This window comes from Rissa tridactyla, chromosome 1, assembly GCF_028500815.1.
Source record: "Rissa tridactyla isolate bRisTri1 chromosome 1, bRisTri1.patW.cur.20221130, whole genome shotgun sequence".
In the NCBI taxonomy this organism is placed as follows: domain Eukaryota; kingdom Metazoa; phylum Chordata; class Aves; order Charadriiformes; family Laridae; genus Rissa; species Rissa tridactyla.
In genome coordinates, this window is record NC_071466.1 from 137,541,252 (window position 1) to 137,556,686 (window position 15,435).

The following is a 15,435-nucleotide window of genomic DNA, read 5'->3' on the forward strand; positions in this document are numbered from 1 at the left end:
GACAGACATGGCATGCATTTCAAGTCCTTGAACAACAATTTGCAGTAATTCTGTTTTCCTTTGTGGAGATAATTAAGCCACACAACAGCTGTCTGGCAAACATTAGCGCTCTACTACCTGGTCCCAGGAGAGCAGAGGCAAAGCAGGAATGATTTGACCAAGCGACTGCAGTTACTAGGTGGCAGAACGGGGGTAAGAATCAAATCTTACCAACTCCTTTATGATAAAGGGATGTATGTTCTGGCTGAGGGGCTGGACTCGTAGTGGTTATACTTGCAACAACTCGTACAGTGTGCTACACAAATGCAGAAGAGAAAGTGATTTTATGTGTAGAGAAAAAAGATACAGCTGTGCTAAACACTCTACAAACACAGAATAAGAGGAATCCTCATCTCAGCACCGCTCAGTCTATCTATCTAAAGGAGACGGAAGTCTCCTGTAATTTCTTTTAATCCATAAACCAAGGTAAACTCTGTCCCAGCTGAGCAAGATTTAAGCACATATCTTGATTTTCTTCTTGAATCAGGACCATATATTAAAGAGGACACCTTTCAATTATAGGCGTACTTTAACGCCATTTCTTGAAATGTGGTGTACATTGCGTTATTTCACAGAATCACAGAATCATCTGAGTTAGAAGTACAAGCTTCCTAAAACCTCACATGGTTTGTACAATATCCTCCTTCTCTATAAATAAATAATATATGACCTTTGTACTCTAGAAGCCTAGTAAAGACCCTGGCAGGACATCACACAACCTCTTAATATAACTTCCCGGCTATTTGTGGAACTCTGCCTCCGTGTCACTGAGAAACAGAGTTGGAGGTGACAGTTCAGATTTTGCATCCTCCTTCCGGAGGCCATTTCAATCATGCAGCCAGTTATGTCTCTTACTGCGCATTTATAGCTTAAGGAATCATTTGCAGTTGAAAATAGTCCTGGGCACAGCAAAGATGGACATTGTGTGCATGCAAAGGTACAGCTCTGTTATTGCTTTAAGGTACTGAAATTAAATTTATGCTTACTAGGTTTCTGTTTCAGTGAAAATGATAAAAATAATAAATGTGATTATGTACAGTTCAGTAAAGATGCAATTTAGAATGTTAAAATATTTATGTGAATTCTCAAATACCATCCTAAGTAGGTGTTATGTTAAAATTGCATATTAAAACAAAATACTCATTTCCCTTCCCTACTTAATGTCATTTACTTTATTTTGATTACTGAAAATATTTTTCAGTTATTTTTCAGTTAGCAGATTTTTCTCCACTTAGATAAATAAACTTAGAAGTTTAATGGATTTAAACTTACAGCCTTCGATACTTAAACTTCTTTCTGCTTTGATAATTAAAATGAATAAAATAAAATAAAAATATGTAAAATGAAAGCATGCCTTCTGCACATAGCCATACTGTTTTCAGACGTTCCTCTGTGTTGTTGGAAGAAAATACGCACCCAACTATAGAAGGCTTTCTTATGTCTTTTTGTTGGGTGTCGGGGCTCAGTAAGCTGTTTAGCCTGGGAGTGTGAAGTAAGCAAACCTGAGCGTCCTATCGCACGTGCCAGTGGATGAGCTTTTGTGTAAAGGGGTGGTTTTCAGACTTCTTAAGTTTGTGACTGCCAAACAAATTCCAAACGAAGAGTGGATATGTAGATCCTCTTAAGTCTTTAGAAAGATTGGGTTTCTGTCCAGCATGTATGAACTTGCTCTCCAAGCCACCTGCCATAGAGTTCATTTCAGTGTCCTCCTTGGGCCACCCAGCACAGGCTGTGAGCTGCAGATCTCCTGCCACCCAGCTTTTCACACAGAGAGCTGATAATCCGCAGCCTTTGAGAGAAACAGAGGCAAAGAGGATGTGGTTTTCTAGGCTCGGACATACAGACCAGCATGTAGGCCACCACAGCAATCTTTCCTTGGTGATGGCAGTGAAAGTTGAATTTGGGTGACAGAATGCAGTCATTGCAAGGACTTTTGTTTTTCTCTTAACTGGAGTTCAGTGGTTTTTTGGTGAGTGGTCAGCAGAGGTTTCTCCGAGATGTGGAGAACCACTCATGTGCATAAGTTCAGTCATACGCCTAACCTTCTCGGGTCGTTCCTGTACTGCGTTACTGGGGAAAAGTACAAAGGGCATTGAATTTGTCACACGCACTCTACTTTTTCAGGGCAGGAGTACAATTTAGAAGTACAGATGAGAATACAAGTTCTATTTGCATTGCGCTACTCCAGTGACACTTGCTGAAATAATATTAGAGTGCATGTGGTAAAGCAGCCACTTTAATTCAGTGTAGAATTCTGGAAAATGCAACAATATTTTAGGTGAAAGCAGTGTGCACCGTTAGCTAGTAAAAAGCAAAGGTGGTGGTCTTTTTGTAAACTGAATTTTCCTGGATTTTAGACAGAATTTGTGTTTTTTAAGTTTATACCTGCATTAGTGATATATCATTTAGTTTACACACTTCATCTTCATCCTTGGAGCTAGATACGGACTTGTTAGTGTGTCTACTTTGAGGATATTTTTATCAACAATTAGACAAAGAAAACTGAAATTAAAGACTTCCTCTAAGACTTTGCAGTTCGTCCGTTGTTTTGTTGTTGAATTAATGAATGCTCAGTGCAAAACTGCCACTGAAAACTTAGATGCTATTGAAAGGGAAACTCAAGTATCTTTTATGGATAGTTTCTTTTTCATGCTTTCTTGTGATTACACAAACACTGTATTTTGGGGATAGTAAGATAAAGTTCTAAGGGCAGGTCTCCAAACCAGGACAGAGACTTGGTTTAGTCACCGGTCTTTGTGCAAATTGACTTCTCTTGACTTTCCTCCTTCCCTACTGCTGGAGCTAAAAATGGTTTGCAGCGTTTTGGAGTCCCAGAGCTTGTGGCCTCAGTTAAGTGTGTATATTCGGTGAGAATTAATAGTGCCGGTGGAATTCAGACTTGATAAATGCTACTATTATTTTACAATTATATATTAAATGTTACCTGTATTACCCTCTCAGGACAACACACTGCACTTCCAGGGAAGAAACACATAACATGACATGAAGAAAATGAGAACATATTTAAACAGAATGTCTCCAGGATAGTCTAGGGAGAGATTAAACTGGAATTCAGCTGAAGTCTTTTGTAGGTACGTGCACTAGTGAAGAATTAACAGAATGGGAGAGCTAAAGGGATATGCTTAGCTCACCGTTTTTCCCCCAGCTGGTAAAATTTCATATATAATTTTAATATAATGTCATTTGAATATTGTGCCCTGTTTTGGTTTGCTTTTAGTTTCTTTGAGAAAATAATCCCAAGGCTTCTTTTCTTTTCCTGCTGTTGTTGGACAAGGTTTCTTTCAGCAATGTCTAACTGATTGACTTATGATAGGAAAAAGTGCTGTGAAATACAGTGTATAAATAAACAAAACCAGAAAGGCTTTTTATGTGTTTGTTCCCCGCTAACTTCTTTCTGTGATAATAATCTCAGTGATTATTTATAACTGTATGAAAACAGTGTCTATCTGCACGAATACCAAGAAGGCACGCCTGATTTAGTTCTGCATATGAAGAAAGGGAACTACATAAAATATTTTTCATTCCTCTTGTTAATTCTTGATTGAAATCCATTGAGCATTGTTATTCTTTTGCTGGTAATGCACAGACAAAAGAGAAGACTATCACCAAAGACAATTCCTAAATTCATATTTCAGAGGATAAAAACATAGAACATATTCTTTTATTTTATGGATATGTATGTGCCTAGATAAATGTACATCAGTTATAATGGGTAGTGATACAGTAAAGCTCTGGATCAAGTAGAGCTGAAAGAAATCCCTAGTGGCATTGCAATAGACAGATTGTGGTTACAGTTAGAGAAAACCTGTTTAAACTGTGAAATTAGCACTTGCTGTTTGTAGGCATGCAAAATTCGGTGTAAGCGCTGGCACTGCCTTTTCTAGGGGATACAAGAAGGGGATACAAGCACTTAATGTGCTGTAGGACACATATGGCATGTGAAGGAGATAACCAGAACATAGCTGGCTTTGAGAGTTTGGAGCAAAGGCAAGGCAATTTATGTGCAAAGGATCAGGCTCATAGTGGATTCTCAGTACTGGCAGCATAAAACTTTAATTTCCTTATAGAAACAGAGTATTTTGAAGAGATAGATTTGACGGTGGAAGCTGGGTATTGGTTTTCTTTTTAATTTATTATTTATAATTTAGAAAGTTTTTTGGTTTTTTTTATTTCACATTATTTTGTTAAAAAAATATTTAAAATAATAATGTTTGCAGTACAGGTATACACAATTATGTATAAATCCATTGCAGAAAAAAATCCCTAAGAAAAGAAAATAGATTAGGTTTTGACCTGTTCAATTTGACATTGTATGTGTAAGAAGCCAGTCTATTCTTGGGAGCCTAGTTTGTACTGATGATCATAAAAATAATTTTGGGGAGGGAAAGAATGTATCTGAAGCAGTTTCTGGAAAATGTCATTAGCAAGACTAAATACTACTCCTCCCTTGAAAATCAAATCACAGTAAAGCACCCTGTGGAGAGTTTTGCTCTTTGGAGCCAAACCGTAACTGTGCACAGGCAACTGTCAGAGTCCGGGCGAAGAATACACTAATCTCTCTCTGCATGGGGGTAAGCCTAGTTGGGCACACACATATCTTCATATGATTCTTTAATTCATATGTGTGTTTTCGGTGCAGTGCTTTGAGGAATAACAAATGCTGGGCCTATTCAATACCTGCGGCAGCGGGTGCTTCATGAAAACTGTATCATGAATTATACCTTAGAACTCAGCTTCATGGTTTACCCCCTTTGACTTGAAGGACACAATCAGGCTAATTGTGAATGGCTTGAATATGTTTTAAGCTGTAGCAGAACTTTTTTGTCTGGTGAATAATTATTATAGCAGCTGCTTTTTGGAGTATTTTATTAATACTACTTTATGTCTTTAGAAACGCAGAAATCTGAGAAACAGAAAAATGAGAGAAGTTATATTTTCTTGCTGTAGTGTTATTTAAAACTTTTTCTTCAAGATAGCAAGCCCCATCAAAACTCCTTTTTAATGAGGCATACTTTGGGAAAGGTGAAAGAATATGCGAATAATACAGCAACTACAGCAAGCTGATAGTATGTTAAAAAGCTGCACTTAACCAAAATGGTAGGCACATCATTACTTGGAATTAGTAAGTTGTGAAGTTTTAAATGCAGTAAAACACAAATCAGATTCCGTCATGGGTGTGCTTTCCTTCTTAATTAAAAGATATTTTGCCAACGACATTTACAGGCTTTTTCACTGTTGGATATGCTGCTGCTTGTGTCAGCAGTAGATTTTTGCACAGCTCTCACGCAGGAAGAATGAGGAAACGTATTTCTGTGTAACGTTCTAAAGAGGCATAAAGTGAGACTTCTGCCACTGAAAAAAGATGGTATCACGTCCTGAATATAACTTAATCTGTACAAAAGATGGTTAGAATTTTTCAGTGTAGATTTTGCCACCAGGTCTTCCTTAAAGCGAGGTTTGTGGAGGGATTTTTCCTAGCAAGTTTACAGACCTGAGAGTGACAGAAAAGACCATGATTATAATGTGTCCTGCTTAACAAGAGTGGTCCTAGTTTCCTGAAACTAAAACTACCTTCTCAACAACTTTCTGACAGAGGAAGATGGTGTATTTTTGCTTTTGGTACCAGGCTGCTTGGAGTAATAACAAACATAGCAAACATTATTGTCTTCATGATGGGGTTTTGCGGCTCAGTGATGTAACGTTAAATGCACTGAACAGCTCCGATACAACCTTTGAAGAGTCCTGAGGGGCAACTGGGGATTGTTCCTAGGTAACAAAGCAGAACGTAAAAGGTAGATGATTTTTTCCCACCAGTTAGTTTCTCACATTCAGTGCAACAGGATTTCATTGCTTCGCATACTTTTGCTGGATCTTATGGCAACTGAGAAAAGTCAATGGTGAAAACCTGACGGTATAAATTGCATAATTGTTGCAGGGATCATCAGAATACTGTATTCTTTCTATACAGTCTGATGTTGTCATGAAGTGACGGAGATTCATTGTTCTGCTAATAACTCATGTGGACCCTACCTTGATTTTGATAAAAATAGTGATGATTGTTAATGTATCAAATCAAGGCCATGGAGCTTAATTAGATTTTCACTTTGGGTTGCTGCGTTGCATGGTCATGAGATTCAGCTATGAAAAGCTAAGGCTTTTTGCTTTTATTCAAGTATTCCAACCAGTATGAAAGTGCATGAGCCATGCTGTTCGTAAATACAAATGTGGCATTCTTTCGTAAGGGAGAGTTTTTGAAATGGTCACAGTGAAAATCTGGGACACAGAAATAGCAAATTTTCCAGTTTGTTTAAGCAGTGGTGATATTTTGAACAGCATGCCACTGAAAACAGACCTAACAAGAAAAAATTAAGTGAGTTTTAGGCTTACAGTAAGTGTTATGGGTAAGAAGCTTTTATAGATGAGACCTTATTTTAAAATTGCCTTAACGTAGATCCATCTTGTATGGAATCATTTGGTACTGGCTTCTGGTGCGTTAGGATGTTGTCTTTGACAGCTCAGTGGAATTTTCATATATGTCAGTACTGAAGTTTGACAGTGCTTGTGTTCCTTGTGGCATGGAGAATAGAAGTAATTCTGAAACAAAATTCTTTTCTTTATTTCAGATTCACCGATAACATGCAAAACAGAGTCTGCTTACCGTTGTCTGTTCCAGATACGATGTCAAAGCAAACAAGGGAGACCTAGAAGTAGTGTTACTCAAAAAAGTAGTATTTTGGTAAGTCACCTAATGTGCATTAAGAAGTTGAGAAAGTCATCTTTCACTTGAACAGATTTTTTTCCTGCTCCTTTGTAGTTAAGTATACTTGTTAGAAACATTGCTAAAAACACAGTAGGCTGTTCACATTTTGGAAAGTATTTGTTCTTCAGAAGGCTAGCAAATCAAAACCAGTACTTTCCTTCAAGTTATGCTTAGTTAGAACATCCTGCCACAGCCTCAACTTCTGGAAAACTTTGCAATCCCTCTGCATTGCATTCTGGTTTTGGTCAAGTGTAACACAGAGCTCTTCCTATCTATGCAGCTTCCACATTTTTTCAGAGTTAATTATTCCATGTTTCAGTTAGAACATCTTTCTCGGTAAGACTACATTCCCTCAGCATGTCAGAAGGAGTATTCTCATATTCAAACTCTATTGAATAACATCATCTGCTTGCAGAGTTCCTCGTTGCCTTCCAAAATATGTATTTATTACGGCAGAATTTGAATAAAGCAAGTCCCAAAACACACCTAATTCTTGTGTATTCACGATCTAAATATGCTTTACAGGCTTTTAATCTCCTTCCTGAACGCTTGAAAGTTTGTTTTTTAATGTGGTAACCATATGGCTTTAATACCATTAGTTCTTAAATTTACTGATACTTTCATTATAGCACGCATAGTTCTCTCATACCTCAAGGACTGTTTAGCTGTGCTAATATAGCTAATGATATTGCTTGACTTTATTAAAGACTACTAATGTGTTTAAATGGGATTGAGAGGTCACACACAGTTTCCTTTCACATCAGTAGCAGGCAGTTCTGTATATTTACATACTTTTATTAATGTATATTATAGAATATATATGCAGGTTATTAAAAGAAAAATCTGTGTAGCTCTTTTGTGTCACTGGAAAGTAGGGTCCAGGTATGTACCCTACTTAGGTCAGGCTGCATATGAAGACATAGCTATCACCTAAAGATAAATCACATATACAATTACAAGACAATTTCTGGAAAGTATTTTATATTGTCATCAGCTCCTGCCCTGTTTTTGTTAATGTCCCAAATTTGAGAGTCCTAACTGAAACAAAAGGTAGTTTCTTACTGTAATGCCTGGGCATGGAACAGGGCGTGCTGTTTCTGAAGCAAAATAACACTGTCTAAGAATAATTTGGATAAATTCTTCCTTATTTTTCCACTCTGTAGAACTCTTGTCTCTTCCCACCACCCCCCTTTTTTTCCCCAGAGTTTCCTATAATCTGCTGTTTCAATAACTGCTGTGCTTTCTTGGTGTTCTTTATCCCAGTTGGGCCCAAGTAATAAGTAGAGACTAGAGACTTTCCCTTAATCATAATATTTTACTGCGGACATCTTTGTAACTGAGGAGCAGATTATGTCCGGTGTTGTACCACTGTTAAAGCCTGGGAATGTCTTCCTTCACTTTCTAGCCTTCTTGATGTTTTTCTAGCCAGACTGTTGCCTAAGCAATTCTAGTTGACATTGCATGTCCTCTGGACTGGTGTGCATGTGCTGTTCCCTGCCTGTACATGCTTTATCTGTTTAATTAGAGCCATGGAAGACATCTTGTGCACCTCAAAATAATGCTTCTTGGCACTACAGTTGGAGGAACATACTTGACATCTACCATAATCTGGGATATGACAAAAAGAGCAGAGGCTAGCTAAAAGGAGGGATTCCCAAAATCTTGGTATTTCTCATGGTACGCACGTGAGAAAAAGACATCTGAAAAATGCATGCAAATGTATTTCTCTTCTGCAAATGCAGAGCCTGGGACAGAATTGGAAACAGCTGTAACCTCTGCCTCTGCGAGGTACAATACAGCTGTATTTCTATAGGGATGCTATCCCAGCAAAATAAATCCGGCAACTCCTGATCTAAGGTATTAGTATTTTATTATCATTATGTTCTTCTGACACCCACACATGAGTATTTACATTACCATTGCATCAAAAAAGGTCATAGTTGCTTAAATAAATAACACTGGGATTTTGAAAATGAGCAATTAAGTTATGAAAGAAGTCTCTTTTCATATAGCTGCTGGCTTTGATCCTTCTTTGCATTATTTAACACCAAAGACTCCTGAGTGAATTCCTTTTCTCAGATATGGAGCGTAGCTTTGCTGTGGTAACATCTCGTGTGATGTCCTCTTGCAGGGAGAGAGCAGACTGCAGGCTGATAGCAGAAGGTTCTGCTCTTCCCTATGGTGGAAGTGCCTCCGTTGTCTTCCCAGCCTCTCTGTTCATGTGCTTACAATGTTTCCTGCACTGTTCCTTCGCCGTGGTTTCCTCTGGTTCCTGGCACAGAAATCTGTGGTCTCAGCGCAGTATGTGCCCTCTGCAGTACCTGATTTCTGCCTCGATTGGCTTTTCCAAGGCTCTCAAAACATTTGCTACCTTCCCCGCACCTCCTTGTTCCTATCTCCCAAGTCAGAACGCTGCCTGCACAAAATATTTGGCTTGACATAGGTGCCATTACATAAGCCACCACAGACAGGAGAGTGGAAAGCCTAACCTCTGAAGCGGGAAAAGCCGATCAACAAGTGGTAATGTCCCTGTATAAAGTGCAGTTTATCAGAAGGGATTCCAGGAGGGAAAAAGTTCAAAAAGAATTCCTGTGAAATTCAGAATTACATTTGTTTTTTAGAAAAACATGAGTTAATGTTTACTGTAAAGTTCTTTTTTGACTACAGGCTGAACAAGGAAGGAAACAAAACATTTGAGTTCTCTCTGTAAGGCAGCCACTTTCTCTGTGCCTTTTTCTTTCCTCTGTTTAATTCCCAATACCCTAGAGACACAGTTTCCTCCCTTAGCAGGGACTGTGACCTTAAAAATAGCCGGCTCCAAAATAAACACAGAAAAAAAACACTTCAATTGTTTCAAATACGTGGTAAGTAACCAAAACTGCGTCCATGCTAAAGCTGAAATTCATAGTCTTTTGGAGCTGCAACTGGGACTTTTCTTTCCCTGAGAGTTAGCGTTCATTATTTTGTGTTCACGCTGCATGCCCGCCTCTCTCTGCTAAGAAGTTTGTCAAAACTTAGGATGCCGTTTGTAAGTAATTTGTCACTATTCTTACCACTCTCGCAAAATTTTTAGAGGGGACACTTTCACTTTGGATGGGGGCCAGGCAAGGCAAGGCACCAAACACCTAAGGAAGTGGCAATCCCAGGCTGTTTTCATGGCATTCTCCTGATGGGCTCTTCTTGTGCTTCTAGACGCCACAGCTGCCTGGGGCCAGCTGGGAGAGTTGATGATTTATTGAACAGAAAGCTTTTTCTGTCACTTTTGCGTCTAGTTTGAAGACTCCGTTCTCTGATTCAGCTGGATGAAGGAGGAGGCGGTCCAGCCTGGACCTCCCCTCTGCGTTGAGGCCGTGCTATAACCCCATCCATAGGCTGTCTCATTGCCACTGCTGCCACAGCTGGACCAGAGTTCAGAGTTTCTACGAAAGCTTTTTCCAGGAAAAGGACTTATCATCAAACAGATCTCATGGGGGCGGGAACCAAGCCCCAACCTATTACATTAATGAAGGGTTTGTGTCCATATGTTAAAGCAGTTGTTAACAGCTGCACTCAACATTTCATTGAGGAGCCCTTGGTCATATATAACCAGTAAGGACAGAAGGACAGGAGAAGGGACATTTAAGTCTGCAAGATAAATCCCCTCTGGCAAGAAGGTATTGCAGAGGAATATTTTCAGAGTCCAGCCAATGCCCCTGTATGGAAAAGTTAGTCAGGTCTCACTGGGCAGACGTGTCTTCTGACCTTGCTTAGGAAAGTTTAAAACTGATAGAGATTCAGGAGTAACGTTGTCCATTGGGTCTTCAAACACATTTCAAACCCTTCTCCCACAAACAGACAGCAAGTAGAGCCTGCACAGACTGTCAAAAAATGCAGGTACTCCCTCTGCTTTTCAAGGGCTGAGATCACGCTGGGGGGGGGGGGGGGGGAATTTTCTACCTCTTCCCACATGAATGTGCCACCTATATCTGCGTGGTGTGGCAAGTATTTAGGCACTTGAGTATTTCCCTCTGAATATAGTCTAAAATCTTTAGTTTATATAGAAGAACTTGTGTTACAGTGTTTTGAAGTCTGAGAATAGGACTATGAAACTTTTTTGATTAACGCAGACAGCTTGGTCTTTTGGTGTAGGAGAAAGAGGAATGGCTAGAATACGAGCAGGGGGAAACAGCAAAAGAACATTTTGTGTACTTTTCCATCTAAGATATAACAGGGTTTGGGCACGTTTTTTTAATCCGTCGTGTTAGCCTAATCCACAGGGAACTCATTTTGAAATTAAATATACCAAAGTATTTATGATTTACAAAGAGGGAAAAAATAAAAGCCTTAAAAAATATCTTGTGTTTGATCTATTTGTCGCTATGAAAATATTGACAAAAGGCAAAAGAATGGCCTTCATTTAGCTTATTATTGTTGGCTTGCTTTAATGCTTTCTTATTAAGGGTAAACTCCCATTAAGATGTGAAATTAACTCTTTCACAGTTGCGAAGGAATAAAAGATGGAAACTTTGATTGTAAAACTCCTGTAAACAGCGATTCTAAACTAGGTGTGATCCCTGCTCAGGAGTATGTAATGTGGCAGAGGGAAGCTTTTAAAAGTAACAAACGTATATGGAATAGTTTGTGCAGAATTTATGCTTAAAAATATCTTTAAAAAGCAGCCTCCCATGTAAAATCAGAAACATGGTGCTAATTACACAGTTTTAAAAGTATTTCAGAAAATAAATACTTTATGAGGAAAAAAAAAGGGCATAAAAATCTTATAAACTCTGAGGATCTGTCTTCACTGAAGTGTTAACTATGGACCCAACTCAAGTATTACTGGGACCTTAGCTTCATTCACCCACAAAACCTTCTAGTTTTGTGGAGTGGTGCTTTTCACTTGAGTCAGCTGGTCCTTCGGGAGCCTGTTTGGAAGAACAAGTGCTACCGATGTTTAAATTGGTAATGCAATAGAGAAGTGGCGAGAGACTTCAGACTTGAGTTAATACAGTGCATCAGCTGCTAATCCAGTCATGCTGTGCCGCTAATCAAATCATCCTGGTAGTCCAAGCGCTGTTTTTCAGTGTAGTAACTGTCACACAAGTAAGGATGAGGTTGAAGCCCGTGCCAGAACTGCATCTTAGCAGGGCATACCCAAACCAGCTTCTGGCTGGCCGGGCTGGGCCCCAGGCACTGTCTGGATGTGGGAGTACAAGACATCGGCTCCTAAGGCAGGTAAACGAGTCCCTTGCGAGCGCCGTGCTGCAGTGGCTAGGCTGCTGCTTATACTACCTGTTCTCGTTAGTTTGAAGCCCAGTTATGTAGCTGAAAACTCATTAAGGTTGGCAGGAGAATGATTACCTAGCTCGGGGTTAGTAATGTGATGCCTAATGTTGCAGAGGAGGCAAACCTGAAGTTTTAAGCTGTCTGTCGTCGCTGTACAGAGAGGCGGATGTTGCTGTTGCTAGCTCGGAGTTCCTAAAAGAAATTGCTAATTTGAACTATTTGTTCCATTAAAATCCCATTGAGTTAGCATTAATAGTGAAACTAACTGTATTGTTATCACTGTCGTATCTGAGGAAGCCTGTTGGCCAGAATGTCGATGAACAAGAATGTCTGTTGGGATATTTAATTTCATCTCCCTTGACAATGTGTGATTGTTCTCTTTTGTGCATTTTCTGTTAACTATTAGTGGTCTGGATAACTTTGTGGAATAGGTAGAAGTCACTCCAGGCCAGCACAAAGCACCCAGAAGTCCCTATCTGAAGAATGCCAACATGCAACGAGAATTTAAAGAGTTAGCATTTCACTCCAGTGAACCAAGATGTTCACATTTTCCTTCCCAGAATTTCCCACCAGAGTCTGGTTATTTGTGCTGACCAATACACCTCCGTGTCTCTGTAATGAAGAGTAAACTTTAGGATTGCTACTTACGCTACAAGGACCTGATCCTGCAAGGACATTCCTCAGTTGGGCCATCTGTGTAGTCCTGTTTGAAGGACTACACAGTCCCTTGGCACTTCACGAGCCTTCCATCACTATCTCACATGAGATGTTAACTGGTCTCAGTAGGTATAGAGCTCGTGGCATTTGAGACTGTAACCTCGCAATACTTGCACTGCGCATTGTGTTATGCATATTTTATTGGAGTTTAATTGAGAGACACAGGTTTTGATCGGTTTGCCATGGGGGCACAGAAGGAAGTTATAGATGTAGGAGGTATCAGTAATGGAGCTTATCATAAGCAGTAAGCTTGCACGTGGAGTTGAGGACCAGAAATACCACTTCCGGGCAAAATTCACTCGGGTGTGTAACGTTCTCCTTTTTTTTCTTTGGCTTCTTTTTGTGTTGTATTATTTTGTGTCTTTGGAGTTGTGGGGTGGATTTGTTCGTCTCAAGAACCTGTGATATTTAAAATATAGGGGGACATTGCGTTATTAAAACAATTCTTTTAGTTGTCACGGCAACTGGTGTTACAGAAATGATGAAGAGAAGAGGAATGTATGTAAAGAGTTACATTAGGTCATAATGGTAAATCCAGGACTTTTTAAACTAACAAGAAAGCACTCTGGGGTCTGTTGTTGCTGTAGTTCATTTTATTCCAGATGATTTTTACAGCTTTAGTATTATCTAGGTTCACAATCAAAAACCACAGCACTTGTAGGCTCACAGCTGTATCAGTTTGACTCTCTCTTGTCTATATAAGCTTCTCCATTAGGAAATAGATTTGTCAAAAATGGACACAGAACTATACAACAAAAAGTCAGATGTGATACTTTGTGATTCTCTGCCAAATATTTTTCTGCTTTTCTTTTCCAAAACTTCACTCAGTCAGATAGGCAAAAACTACATTAGGGAGAATGCTGCAGTGACTCTGAGGTGATCTGATTATCCATTTAATACAAATGGTTAATTTTCTTACAGCTTTGCTGTGTTAAAGGATAATTGGAGACTTCTGGGGGGCAGGGTATATTATTCTAGGATCAGCATATATAATTTCCAGCATTTACAAGTGGTTAAGGAACAGTTCACCAACGAAGTGGCACTCCAAAGACCAAAGCTGTGCTGACCAAATTTAGGATTTTTTCTCTTTCTCTAGTGATTTAACAGTAGAATCAAAATTAAACAATACTAATATTTCTTTACTGCTCAAAAAGTTTACTACGCTTAAAAAAAAATGTGTCAAAGAAACGTGCCATAATTAACATGCACATTCTTTTTATCCCTGTTACCTGATTTTCAGTATGATTTCTAAACCTTTCTCCCAATTTTTGCTGGCTGTTATTTAATCTTTGTTCTCATCTGTCTGTAATCATCTCACTTTTCCTTTCCTATTTTACCTTTCTCTTTTTTCTGCTTACACTCCTTTACTCATTTCTTTTTTCATGCATGCCTAAATTAATTTTCACTTTTTCCCTTACAAGGGTATGCACTGCATGTAGATTCTCCTGTTTTCAGTGCTATTAAGAAAAGCAAATTTTCAAAAGATAAAATATTACAAATTCCCTACAGAGTGTGATTATTCCTATTCTAACATACAGCAAACCAAAGCTGGTAAGTTGTATATATGGCCGTAGACCACTGGTGCCCAGGCGAATCGTGTTCTTCCACGCTGGTTTCCCTCTCTTGCTTACAAGCTGCTCTTTATCATGAACAGAAGACTGGGGATGCTCTAAGTATTCTGCAGCAGCTAGCTAACAGACCCCAAATAGCACAGAGATTCACACTGTCGTGAACTAATATAATATAATACCCCTCGTGGAAGTGACTCCAAGACATTTGTTTCATCAGCCTTGAAAGCTTGCAGTTGTAGACATGACTGAAAAGTGCTGTTTGGAGGAAAATACTGCTTCAAACCTCAAACCCACGTCATTATTTTATCTTTTTAATTCCGGTTCTCCAAACTTAAGGGCTAGAACCGACTTCTCTTTCATTCCCTCCTTACTGTTGAAAGTAAGCCACGGTGGCTTTGGTGGTTCTTGGAAAGGGGCTGTGATACAGCCTGTGGGGATGGCACTGCATAACTTCTAGAAATCAGTGTGACTAGTTGCAAGAAGAGCAGCGGGCAGCAATGTTAACAGGGGCTCTGCAGTCCACCCACAGGTACCTCACTTAGGTAAGTCAAAAGTGTAATGCAACTGTGCCTCTATCATACCTCCCTCATTTTTTTATTTAAATTGAACAATAGAGTGTGTGGACTTTTGCACTTTCAAATGTCAGCAGGTGAAACGCAGTGTATTCTTCCCAGGAGCTCATGCAAACATTTTTTTCTTAATCTTTTTCTTGCTGTGTTTAAGTTTGCAGCTGCTGGATTCTGCTGTGAGTTTCAAGTTCAAAGGCACCCAGGCACTCTCTGTGAAATATCACAGAAACCACTGAACTTCACCTGGCTTTGCAAGGAAATCTCGTCAAACCACGAGTTTCCCACACTTCCAGTGTGAAACCTTGTGTTAGCTCGGAGCTTTTTTCTCCCAGCTCAGACTGGAGTTAGCTTAACTTTGAAGGATCACGACCCTTAGGGAACTTCTTCATCAACTTTGGCCTGTTTTCAAGTTTGTAACAGAACTCAGAATTCTTTCCGCGATTTTAGGGTTTTGTAACAAAAGCAAAGGATAACTGTAATCAACATTGCTTTT

The 15,435-nt window shown here is 39.3% G+C and overlaps 1 long non-coding RNA gene across 3 annotated transcripts in view; it reads left to right on the forward strand.

Moving 5' to 3' along the window:
* The window catches only part of LOC128916856 (uncharacterized), a 106,410-nt gene that overhangs the window by 56,175 nt on the left and 34,800 nt on the right, over window positions 1-15,435 (forward strand). For all 3 annotated transcript variants that reach the window (XR_008469069.1, XR_008469067.1, XR_008469068.1), the window contains exon 5: window positions 6,684-6,796. This is a non-coding gene — a long non-coding RNA (uncharacterized LOC128916856). The remainder of the gene's footprint in view (window positions 1-6,683; window positions 6,797-15,435) is intronic.